The sequence below is a fragment of the Nycticebus coucang genome, chromosome 13 (assembly GCF_027406575.1).
Source record: "Nycticebus coucang isolate mNycCou1 chromosome 13, mNycCou1.pri, whole genome shotgun sequence".
Lineage (NCBI taxonomy): Eukaryota > Metazoa > Chordata > Mammalia > Primates > Lorisidae > Nycticebus > Nycticebus coucang.
The window spans coordinates 81,493,952-81,507,349 of record NC_069792.1 but is presented as its reverse complement, the minus strand read 5'-3'; the positions used below and the strand labels follow the sequence as shown (position 1 = coordinate 81,507,349).

General features: G+C 40.6%; 1 protein-coding gene across 2 annotated transcripts in view; it reads right to left on the bottom strand.

Moving 5' to 3' along the window:
* Nucleotides 1-13,398, bottom strand: part of DEPTOR (DEP domain containing MTOR interacting protein) — a 169,694-nt gene that overhangs the window by 139,786 nt on the left and 16,510 nt on the right. The gene's annotated exons all lie outside the window — the stretch shown is intronic.

Here is a 13,398-nt window from a genome sequence, read left to right as displayed (position 1 = left end):
CAGCTCTCCAGCTCCAGGCTCCTACTCTATCAAGTAGGGACACACATTACATCTATCTCATTTCTGTGTCTTTTCCTATTATAGTCCCACTGCTGGGAATTTTGTGCTTTCCCCCCTGCAACTTTTATAAAACCTACCCATTTTTTTTTCATGTCCCATCATCCCATGAATCCATCTCCTCCTTTTCCAGGTCACAGAGATGTCTCCTTTTAAAAGTGTTGTTCTCCATGGTTCTTGGCAATCTTGAGAGATGGGTGGGGGGGACAGATAGTTTTTCCCACCTCTACTCACATCTTATTTCTGTGACCTGAATGGTGGTGTGTGTGGGGGGTGGGGGGGGGAGGGTAGTTGAGGAGAGGTTCCAGGCACAGCAAATAATTCTACAACAGACACATCCAGGTTTGCAATAATTCAATTCAATTCTATTCTGACACCATCTACCTGGGGATAGTGTTAGATCCCACAGATTGAGGCTCAGTCTCACAACACTGCCCCTCTTCAGATGCTAATGGAACTCTAAACTTCATGCAAACTAGCCAACTAGCTACAAACCAGGGTTCCCATGACCCCCTTCCTTGATTTGATCAATTTGCTAGAAAGAATCACAGAATTTCAGGGAAATGCTTATTTACTTTTCCTGTGTCTTTTATACAGGATATTACAAAGAATAGTGATGAACTCCAGATGAAGAGATGGGCTGGGGGACTGTATTCCCACTGCTTTTCCTTTTCTCCCAACTTCTATAAAACCTACTCATCTTTCTTCATGCCCCATCTCCCCATGAATCCATCTCCTCCTTTTAAAACTGTTGTTCTCCGTGGTTCTTGGCACAGAGCATCCACTGTCTTGCTCTTGGCCTGTCACCCTCCCAGTGCTTAAATGTGTTTGATAACCTGGAATCACAAATGTCACAGGCCAGGAGTTTTGCAGAACTTGATCTCCAGCCCAACCACACCCCCACTTCTCTTGGAGTTGGTAGGTGGGTCTGAAAGTTCCAACCCTTTAATCCTCTTATATCCCTGACTTTCAGGTGACTATCCCCATCCTCAGGCTACCTAGAGGTCACATCCCAAATCACCTCATTAACATAAGCTCCATTGTGCTGATTCCAGCTTCCTTTTTTTTTTTAAATATGGAAACTTCCTTCACTTCTAAGAGTTTTAACTCTACAAGGAACCAGGGACAAAGACCAAATATATTTCATCTTATGCCACAGTGGTATTTTGTTCAACTCTACGCTATTCATTCATAGATTCTTTTTCTCCACCTAAAAACCCATCTCCCTGAGGGAAGGAATCATACCCTCTATTTCCTGATATAATGTTCACTACAAGAAAGCTTTCAATAAATATTTATGGCTGATTAAAGATAAACTATTACTGACATATATATATATAATATTCTGGACGGAAAAGATAAAAAAAGATATATGAAGATTTTTCTGAAATTTGGTAAAGAAATCCATGCCCAGTTTACTCTTAAAAGGCTTCAAATTACCTAATTCATAATAAAATGTTAATTGCACTTAATAAAAAAATGTTCTCATGCAGGGCCTTAAACCTTGTTCAAATCCATCTATTAACTAGAAGGCAATGTCAGACCAGACCCTGTGTTTTATTTGTCATCATGTGAAAAAGACAGATCTGTTGCTACAACATTACGAACCCCTGGATTCAAAAGTCAAACAGAAAAATATGCTTTTGATGTTGTTACCATTACCAGCGAGAGGGTGGGAGGAAGAATGGCCCTCATTCTCTCTGCCTGCTTATACAAGGGCTATTTACCATTTGGATAGGCCTTTCAGCTGTGCCAAATATGTCACAATATCCCTTTTATTAATCACCACAAGCACCATGTAATGCGCAGGACTACTATTGGCTCTGCTGGATGATGCAAATGCCCTGAGAAGAGGCAGAGAAATTATGTGAGGGACTTGACTACCCTAAGATAAACAGCCAGGGTTAGAGCTTGAAGTCAAAGCTCTGGTGTCCTGCTTAGGGCCCTGGGAAAACCTATTAAGACCTTCCTTCAGTAAAGCCTAGGAAACATTTGTCACCAGCTCATCACTTCAGGCTTACTAATGTTCAAGCAATACTGAACATCTACTCAATTCGACAAACATCTATTGGGAGTCTAGTAAGGCTGGGCACTGTGCTAGATGCAGGGTACACAGCAGTGCAGCTATAGGCCTGGCCTCCCTCCTGGAGTGATTATCAAGGAGGGGCCTAGGATCATCCATTGGGATAAAGCCAGAAAATATCAGAATGTCTATATCTCATCCTTAAAAGGATTTTTAAATTGCTTCTTTTTGTGTTTATTTATGACATATATAACACATTAGTACAGTAGTACATTGTATAACTGTTAAATTAACATGCCCATATTGGGGGGAAATCTATGCTCAACATGCTCTTATAGAGAGAGATGGGCAGGCAGAAACATTAGAAAACCAATGGATGACAGTCCAGTTCCATGTGGAACACACCATGCCATTTCAAGCTTCTAGGTCTTTCTATTAGCTGTTGTCTGTGCCTAAGGTGTCTCTCTCTTCCCTAACAGTACTCCTAGTCCAGGCCTTAAAACCCAGTTCAGCTGTCACCTGTTTGAGGATGTCTTCTCTATCCTTCTCCCCCAGGCAGTGTGTCCTTTCCATCCAGAGCTCCCCTGCACCCTGTGTATCCTCCTACTGCAGAAACTATCCTGCTGGGCTCTAGTTGTGTTCACATTTCCACCTCTCGCTGTAGCTGCCTGCAGTCTCTCGCTGTGAGCTCCTGGAGGGCAGAATCCCAATGGTTGACATCTTGCTTTCAAGGGCTAGCATGCTGCCTGGCACACAAGGGACTCTCACAGTTTCCGTGAAAAATGTATTCACAATGTTTTCTAACTGCAGTGGACTTGTAGAGAACTGAACTTTCACACAGCAAATCAAACAGAGTGCATTTTATGTTGTCCTTTCTCCCCTGGTAGAGGCGCAGGGGTGCTTTGGGAGTGGGGGAGGATGTACGTCATACTCAAGGTGGTAGCCCTACAATGCCAGTTAGGTATCAAAATTACAGCGTGGGGGTCAAAGCAGCACACATTCTAAATTACCAGTGAGGTCTTCCCAGTATCAATCCTAAATTAAAGATGGAGACTAAGCACTACTGGGAAGAAGAAATTAAGCCTGTACAGATATGCTGTGTCCAGGTGAAACTGTTCTCTGATGATGCCAGTGAGATCGAGAGGACAGGAGTCCGGGATTGAGAGGACAGGAGTCCAGGACTGAGCAACAAGTTTCACCCACGTCCTGTCTTATTCTCTGTAGGCTATCTCAGGGGCCACTTGGTCTTCAGAAAGAACCAGTCTGCATTCCTCATAAATCTTTCATAGGTGATATGGTGAAACAGGGTGAAGGATTTGGGAGTAACTAATGTTATCAAATCAGATGGTACCAAATGAGATGGCCAAGCAAGACTCATTTAAAAGGGCTGGATTAGACCATCACTAAGCTCCCTCCAGTCTCAAGTTCAACAACTTTACTATGTTGATGACATGAAGATCTTGTGTTCATCAACCATAGAGTGATCAACCTGTAAGAAGACCTTCCTTAAGGTGTGAGTTAAGGCAAATACTTTACTTTCTTACACCACGCAGTCAATAAATATTAACTGAACACCTACTATTCTGTCCACTGGATACTGTGACAGGCACTGGGCATACAGTAGAAAACAAGACACATGTAGACCCTGCCACCAGGGAGCATACAATTTAGCAAACTTCACTTTCCTTGTCTCTAAATCAAAGAATCTTAAATCTGAGCACTGTTTCCATCACTTAGTAATTAAGTGTCCATGGCTGAGTCACTTAAACTCTCTCTGAGCTCCATTTATTTTGCTACTTTGTAAATTTTTATTTCAGTCTATGATGTACCCATCTTTGTGCTGAAGGCTGGGACATAATAGGAAGAAAGTGCATATTACAGAACTTCATGTAAAGTTTCTCACCTTTACATTAATAGCAATCAAATAATCATTCAGGTTCTTCTTAGCTCACGGAACTAAGGATCAATAGATTTGAAAATCAATAGAATGATGTATATGAAATCTCTAATATATAAGATGGTCTTTAAATGTTAGCTGATGTTCATAACATGTACCACAAATACTTATCATGAAACTAAGATCCAAAAAGGAAAACTCCTTTGCTTAGAATGGGGAGGAGGGAAAACTGTTATAGAAATAATAGGATTTCTGGCTTGGCACCCGTAGCCCAGTGGTTAAGGCACCGGCCACATACACCGAGGCTGGCAGTTTCAATCCTGGCCCAGGCCAGCTAAACAACAATGACAACTGCAACAAAAAATAGCTGGGCATTATGGCAGGTGCCTGTAGTCCCAGCTACTTCAGATGCTGAGGCAAGAGAATTGCTTAAGCCCAAGAGTTTGAAGTTGCTGTGAGCTGTGACACCACAGCACTCTATCGAGGGAGACATAGTCATGCTCTGTCTCAAAAAAAAAAAAAAAACGGAAATAATAGGATTTCCTTATTTTATCATCTCACCTAGTAAGTGTTCTGTATGATTCTACAGACCAAAGGCTAACAGTATGACCTATTCCCATTTTTTTCTAGAAGGCATTTGAACCATCAACTAATAGTTGTCATGAAGCTGAAATTCATGAAGCTGAAATTATCACATCTTTCTAACAGCATCTGTGGGAGCTAAAAATATAAAGTTTGTAAATCTTCTCACCTGTGATTATATAATCAGCTGACTGCAAAGTGGGAGTTTGTGTTTGCAGCTGAGTATTTGACAATTTCAACAGCACACAGAAGTGACAGACTAAAACATAAAAAGACCAAACCATGTTCACAGGCTTATGATAGAATTGCATTAGTGTCCTTGTGCATATATCTAAAATGTCAATCAAATGAAATAAATAAAAACATCCTTTTTCTTACCATGTGAACTCCAAAGCACAGAGAAGTTCTGTTCCTAAAACCTCAGTTTTCCTATTTTCAAAGAAGGAAAGAGGAGAATGCGATTTCTATATTTGGAATCTAAAAGTGATTTCACTTTCCACTAGGGAGCAATGGACAAGCATTTATTTATATTCTCTATTCCTACAACAGTGGCGATGTTACAAGAGTTACAAAAATAGAATAGCATCCAGCCCACCTCTGTAACAAATGTAGAAGTCCAACATTTTTATGTATTAGAGATCACACAAATAATCATCATAAGATGATTATTCTATGCCAACTAGAATTAGCCTTTGTTTACATTTTGCAATAAGCAATAATTTTATACAAATATCTTTGTGCTTTTAGCAAAAAAAGAGGGGGGTAACAGACATCTATCATTTTTATCATATAATATTTATAGTATTTATATTTACCCTATTCCTGGTACTATTTTCTGTGTCAATTATTATTCTCTGACTACAAGAAACAGAAACAAATTCTGGTTAATTTAAGCAAAGTGTCCTAGCAGTTAGGAGGCTGAGGCGGGTAGATTGCTTGAGCTCAGGAATTTGAGACCAGCCTGAGCAAAAGCAAGACCCCATCTCTATAAAAAAATATCCAGACATTATGGTGGATGTTCCAGCTACTTGGGAGGCTGAGGCAAGAGGATTGCTTGAGCCCAACCATTTGAGGTTTCTATAAGCTATGATGCCAGGGCACTCTACCTGGGGCATGAAAGTAAGAGTCTGGGCTCAGCGCTCATAGCTCATTTGTTAGGGTGCTGGCCACATGCACAGGGGCTGGTAGGTTTGAACCCGGCAAGGGCATGTTAAAACCAACAATAACAACAACAAAAAAAATAATCGGGCATTGTGGTGGGTGCCTATAGTTCTAGCTGCTGAGAGGCTGAGGCAAGAGAATTACTTAAGCCCAAGAGTTTGAGGTTGCTGTGAGCTGTGACACTATAGCACTCTACCAAGAGTGGCAATGTAGTGAGACTCTGTCTCAAAAAAAAAAAAAAAAGGTGGGACACAATTATAAGAGGGACTTTACCTAACACATGTAATCAGTGTGACCTAATTCTTTGTACACTCAATGAATCCCAAATAATTTTCCTTTTCTTGAAACAGAGTCTCACTATGGTAGAGTGCTGTGGCATCACTGCTCACAGCAACCTCAAACTCTTGGGCTTAAGCAATTCCCTTGCCTCAAACTCCCAAGTACCTGGGACTATAGGCGCTCACCACCATGCCTGGCTGTTTTCTGTTTCAGTGTGTTTAGCAGTCCTGGGCTGGGTTTGAACCCGCCAGCCTAGGTGTATGTGGCCAGAGCCATAACCACTGTGTTATGGGTGCCGAGCTGCAAATAATTTTCTAAAAAAAAATTTAAGCAAAGAGGAATTTTACTGAAAGGATGCAAGGGTGTCCAACCTGTGGCCCCTGTGCCACATGCAGATTATTTGAGGCTGGTTTTGTTTATCTGTAGTGTTAGATATGATGAAAATTATGTATGGACCATTTTCTGCTCATCAGCTTTCATTAGTGTTTGTGTTTTCAATGTGTGGCCCAAGACAACTCTTTTTTTCGATCTTTGGCAGAAAAAAAAAAAAGATTGGACAAATTCAAATTCAAAGACAGCTGTGGGCTCTTTCAAATTCAAAGACAGCTGAAGAACCAAGTTGAGAAAACACAGGAAGGGTATACCTCTGTGAAAATGCTCAAGAGTCTCAACAGGGAGAGAAGGACTGCTAGAAAGATTTAAAATTAGATATGTAGAGATTCCAGAGACACTTAAGAACTTCTAGGTGATGAAGACTGTAAGATGTTGAAGTAGGTTAGCAAGTTTCTTCTCTAAGCTAAATAGTGATTCAGGAGTACAACTTAGGGTTGTCTCATAAAAGCCTTGTGTTCAAAAAGAGAAATTTTACAAAGCAAAAGCCATTGCAATTGCAAATGTGAGAAAACTCACCTGTGAAAATAGATACTTTATTTAACTGAGGTTCTCAACTAACAATTTAAATATAGAGAGATGTTTATACAGAGATGTTTGCACAGATTTAAGGCATTAATCTCCCTAAGTCCAGGCTCGGTACCTGAATAAATGTATGTGTGCCTTCTGGGTCCACCTGATAGACAAATGTCCCCCATTGAAAGAGATAGAAATGAATGAAAACAGTAGGTAATTCCTTCTCCAGGCTTCATTTCATTCCTAGATGAAATCCTGAGACTGAGAACAGGAACGAAGAGAAGTGGAAAGAGATTCCCATATAAGTGGCTAAAATGCAATTCACCCAACTAATAACAGGTTTCTAAAGTAATTTCTTGTCCAGTGATGTGAAGAAGTCTAATAACATCAGCACAAACAAGCAGCTGCTAAATGTGTGACAAAATGAAGAGAGCATTACATCACAGGATAAGGAAAAGATAAAAAATGTGACTTGGAATCGAGAACACTACTTTGAAATCTATAGTGGCTGCAGGATTTCCCCAAAAAAGATAAGAGAAAATTAAGTTGACATTTTGCTTTTAATTAAAACAACACATGTGGTCTCAATATGGATTTTACCAAAAGAAAGATGGGCTTTTGGCAGGCACTGAACAGAGATCCATTAGACTGTGGTTGCACATATATTATTAATGTCATCTTCTATGTCGAAAATAAGTGCTAGGCATCCATGATGAGGGGGACCTAAGTAGAAAAAAAATAATTTAGGATTCTAAATGGCTAATTATTTAAGTAGAGTCTTTACCCTTGATAAAAATTATCAGACTGTTTCTAAGCTTTATTTCCTAAAATATGAGGCTCTTAAAATGAAAATGATCATAACACCAAAGCTTTTCAAAATTAATTTATAAATTTGGCAAATATTCCCCTCTCATTTAGAAGAACATAGGCAACTTCTAATAGGTGTTTCATTCCATGGTATAACCACACATATTTTTTTCTTACTTAGATATACATCAAGGGTTGGAGAAGTTTTTCTAAAGGGCCAAAAGTAATTTTTTTATTTTTTTGAGACAGAGTCTCACTTTGTTGCCCCAGGCTAGATTGCGGTGGCATCATGTGATCCTCTTGCCTCAGCCTCCTGAGTAGCTGGCACTATAGGCATGCACCACCTCGCCCAGCTAATTTTTCTATTTTTTAGTAGAGAGACAAGGATTTCACTATTTTTCAGGCTGGTCTTGAACCCCTACCTCAAGCAATCACTCACCTTGGGCCCTCAGAGTGCTAGGATTATAGGAGTGAGCCATTGCATCAGGCTGAAAGTAAATATTTTTTATTTGGAGGCCATATAATCTGTGTTGAGCTACTTAACTGTGCTATTGCAGCATGAAAGCAGCTGTCAACAATGTGTAAATAAATGGGCATGACTGTGTTTTAATAAAACTTTATTTATAAAAACAGGCCGTGGGGCCTGGTGCAGTGGTTCACACCTATAATCTTAGCACTCTGGGAGGCTGAGGCAGGTGGATCACTTGAGCTCAAGAGTTTGAGACCAGCCTGAGGAAAAGGAAGACCTCCTTTCTACTAAAAATAGAAAAACTAACCAGGCATTTTGGCAGGTGCCTGAAGTCCCACCTACTCGGGAGGCTGAGGCAAGAGGATCACTTGGGCCCAAGAGTTTGAGGTTGCTGTGAGCTATGATGCCACAGCAATCTAGTCCGGAGCACCAGAGTGAGACTCTTGTCACAAAATACCCCCCCAAAACAAAAAAAAAAAGACAGGCAGTGGGTCAGCTATTGCCCACCAGCCATAGTTTTGGCTATTGTTGACATACGTAACTGGTTTTCATATGTCATTTAAAAATTCATGTTTTCAACACCACGAATAGATATGTATACCCTCATTTCATAATTGAAGCAAAGGCACTTCCTGATGTTAACTTTGATTCATATTGACCTATTTCCTGTTTTTTTGTTTTTGGTTTGTTTGTTTTTTTTGAGATAGGGTCTTGCTCTATTGCCCAGGCTGGGATGCAGTGGTGAGAGATCATAGCTCTTTGCTGCCTCCAACTCCTGGGCTGGGCTCAAGCAATCCTCCCACCTCAGCCTTCTGAATGACTGCCTGGGAGTACAAGCATGTGTCACTATGCTTGGGTAATTTTTTTGTTTTTGTTTTTTGTAGAGATGGGGTCTGTCTATGTGTTTAGGCTGGTCTCAGACTCCTGGCCTCAAGTGATCTTCCTGGTTCAGCCTCCCAAAATGCTAGTATTTTAGCCCAGAGCCATCACATCTTGCATTATTTACTATTATTAACAGAGGTAACAACAAATACCAGGGAGTGTTTCCTATATGCTAGGCCTCATTCCAAGAACTTTAATACATGTAACCTCAAGAATCTTATTTATTCCTCTAACTTTAGAGAAGAAGAAACTGAGAACTTTAATTTAGGTGACAACAGACCACTGTTAGGATCCCTGCATCTACCGGGAGAGCCCATTTATTAAAAATCCCAGGCCAAGTTGCACATCCATCTTTAAAGTGCTTGTCATCTTCTCTTTAAAGTACTCATTAGAGTCTCTTCTCCTAAAGTAATTTTTCTCTCATAACATTATATCTAAATACACTATCTTCTTGCAGCTTAGATTGTTACACATTTTCTTTTCTTTTTTTGAGACAGAGTCTCAAGATGTCACCCTGGGTAGAATGCAGTGGTGTCATCAGAGCTCACAGCAACCTCCAACTCTTGGGCTCAAGTGATCCTCTTGCCTCAGTTTTTTCTATCTTTAGTAGAAACAGGGGTCTCACTTTTTGTTCAGTCTAGTCTCGAACGCATGAGCTCAGGCAATCTATCTGCCTCAGCCTCCCAAAGTGCTAGGATTACAGGCGTGAGCCATAGCACCCAGCCTGTTACACACTTTCTATTTTGAATCCAAGAATTCTTCATCCTTCATTCTGTATTATTCTAACCCTAAAATCAATGCCTAAACTATGGGTCCTATTTTCCACCAAATCTCAAGGTCTGGTGTGAAAAAATCAGTCATAATCATAAAATTATAGCTTTATGCATTCCTACAAAGAAAGTACGAGGGCCTTGATCTAAATGTCCAGTGCTTATTTTCCTATTTAAACTTACAGTTTTCAGAAGGCTGGGCACAGGGGGCTCATGCCTGTAATCCTAGCACTCTGGGAGGTTGAGATGGGTGGATCACTTGTGCTCAGGACTCAGATCAGCATGGGCAAGAACAAGACCCTGTCTCTACTAAAAATAGAAAAACTAGCCAGGCCCAGTGGCACAAGCTCAGGAAGCTGAGGCAGGAGGATTGGTTGAGCCCAGGAGTTTGAGGTTGCTGTGAACTATGAGCCACTGCACTCCAGCTCAGAGCAATAAGAGGAAGACAATGAAAGTGAAAATGATATAATAAGTGAAAATAAAATGAAAATTTAAAAAATTACAAATACATAAACTTACAATTTTCAAGAACATTGAATTAAAGGTTCTTTACTACAGACTCTGTAGTAATAATCTCGTTAATTGAGTAAAAATTTATTCTAGCTCTAAACAGAAATTGAAGAATGTCTTTAAACACTCTTAATCTACAATGTACCAAATAATTTTTAACTATTTTTTAATGTCTCTTGGATGAGATTCTATTGGACAGTCTATTCCTTATTTTTTGAGACAGAGTCTCACTTTGTCACCCTCAGTAGAGTGCTGTGGCAAGCTCACAGCAACTGCCAACTCTTGGGCTCAAGTGATTCTCTTGCCTCAGTCTCCCAAGTAGCTGGTACTACAGGCGTCCCCCATAATACCTGGCTATTTTTTTTTTTTTTTTTAGAGACAGGGTTTTGGTCTTGCTCATGCTAGTCTCAAACCTGTGAGCTCAGGGTAATCCACTGCCTTGGGCTCCCAGAGTGCTAGGAGTATAGGCGAGAGCCACTGCACCTGGCATATTCCTATGTATGAAAAATATTCAATAGAGGATAATACATTTTCCTAGAGTTTCATGTCACAGAAAAGCAGCAGTAAGTTTCCTTCCAGAGCCTAAAATATGGCCAAATAAGGTAATATTACAGAACTTTTAATACTTTTAGTCAACAATCCATAGTGATATCTATATATAGTTTTTATGTGTTTATGACGTATTCCTTATCTATGTAATCATCAGTAAGTTGCCTGGTAATTAGGCATACATGATTGTATAAATAAATTATTCATCAACCAACCTAAGTTTTTGAAGCTTTTAAATATTTTAATTTCTTAATTTTAGTGTATCAAAGTTGTTATTCATCATTTTCATGCATTTAGTTGACATAATTATTATTACATATGCAAATTCAATTTTTGCCCAGACAGACACAAATATTCAGTCAGACATCAAATTCCAAAGGTCCAAGCTCCATGCCCACAACAGCTGGGCATCCCTGCCCCGACCTCCCACTTCAACAGCTTAGGCTGAGCCCAGCTGTATCCTCAACCTTCAAAGAGCCTTGCCTTTGAAGAGAGACTGTGGAGCTGCAGTCTGGGCTCCCACTTATTCACTTTGTGACTCTCGGCAAGTTTCTTAAGCTTTTTAAGCCTTTGCATCTCCGTCTCTAAAACGGGACTAATGATACCTACCCAAGGATTATATGATACAAATTCACATAAAGGGCTTATCACATTATGAGGCACACTAGTATGGATTCAATAAATACTGGACACTGTTGTTGTTATTTGTGGAGAAGGCTAACTAAAAGAAAATCAGAATAACACAAAACCAAAGAATATTGCAATAAATAGCATAGTAACAAAACTCACAATGTACTCCCGAGGGATCCATTATCCATCTATCTTGGCAGAAGTAAAATAGATCAAAGTCCAGTGTTAACTAATGAAAAAGCATCAGAGGTTAAAGATATAACCTAGTGCAACCCTTGAGGTAAACACCATCATCTGTGAAATAAGGTAAAGTATATAGCTGACAAACAAGTCCTCCTTTCCAACTGTCAGAATAAGTGGAAATGCGCTTCTAGCATGGAAATAATGCTGTGCTTTTCCTAGGAAGAGTCGGGCACCAAAGCTGTCTGTACACTGTCAGGTGTCAGGAATCTCTGGGTATGAGAATGAACAAGGTATAGTCAGGGCAGTACGGTGACAGTTCAAGGCAGTCACCAAAATAACTGAAGAGAACAAGAACAAGTAAAGTTTTAGCAAAAAAGGAAAAGTTTATTCTAATGGTTTGGACAGTGCTGGGTTTTATACACAACTTTTGAGGGCATTTTGGCAGCGTGTCTTAGACATTTCCCAGCGTCTTAATCAACTCTGTTCCCATGACATGTTCCCATAACAACTCATATCTATCTGTCCACATCACAAAGTCTCTGGGACATTAATCAGTCATCTAAAACAACCAGCTTTCTCAGACAGCCCACCTGCAAGGTCTTACACCTGAGAGGTTTCTATTAGCTGCATAACTGTAACAACTCAGGCCAGCCTGACCTAAGCCAGTCCAAAATAGCCTGACCGCATCGGCCATCCACCCTGCTCGTGTCTAACTAACTGCCTAACCTGCCGTTCTTCACTTGGAAAGTACACAGACCTGCCAGCTGTGGAGGGACATGCAGGATTTGTGGATGTGACCTCACAGACTCCACCTGTGCCGGGCAGCGAGCCTTTCTTTCCCCAGCAAGAGAGGTTGTGACTTTGACCCAAGCCCCTGAGGCCTCTCGTGCTGTGTCCCTGGTGCTTTCCAGCTTAAAATTTTGGGTGCCTGAGTTCACCATATTTGTCCCCCAGAGTTAAAGCCACTCAGCCACTCTCATGCTTGTACCACAGGAAGGTCAAGTAACAGAGGACAAGGGTCCCTCCCCCAGAACAGTAACACATTACGTGGCAGGCAGCTTCAGGAGCATGCCCAATTCTTTCTAGGATAGTAAAAGGATAGAGGACTGTGTTTCTTCTTGCTGACCCTTTGCATTTACGGGTCCCGGGTAAAGCTGTTCCTTAATCTGACCCATAAAATGTTGTAGTATTTACCTCACCATACAAGGGAGGCAAAAATGTAGAGGGTTGTAGACCCATTGATGGAAGTCTATACAAGCTACTGGAAGGCTCAAAGCAGAAATAGCATCCACTCTTTTATATCACTAGATAATAAATTCAGCAATGAAAGTTGTATTTCTCTTTTAGAAGATTTCAGCTTTGGCTTAGGCTTCACATTTCTAAAAATCTGAAGAGGAAGGGGAGACAGGGCCATCTTCACCTTGAGCCTCCTCCAGGAGAATACCCAGCAGGACACAGGGACTCTCCCTATGAGAAACATACACTTCACTTTGACAACTTTCTATCAAGGAAGACATTTCAGGTCACAAAGATGATTGTCAAAGCCACGTGGCCTCATACTGTATGAATGACTGTGTTCTAGGGTGTGCAGTTGTGACTAACTGCATTTTCTCAGACTGAACCTTTGGAAAAGATTCTGAATAATGGCCAGGCTGTCCTCACTTAGGAATCATGCTCCCTCAGAGAAGGACCA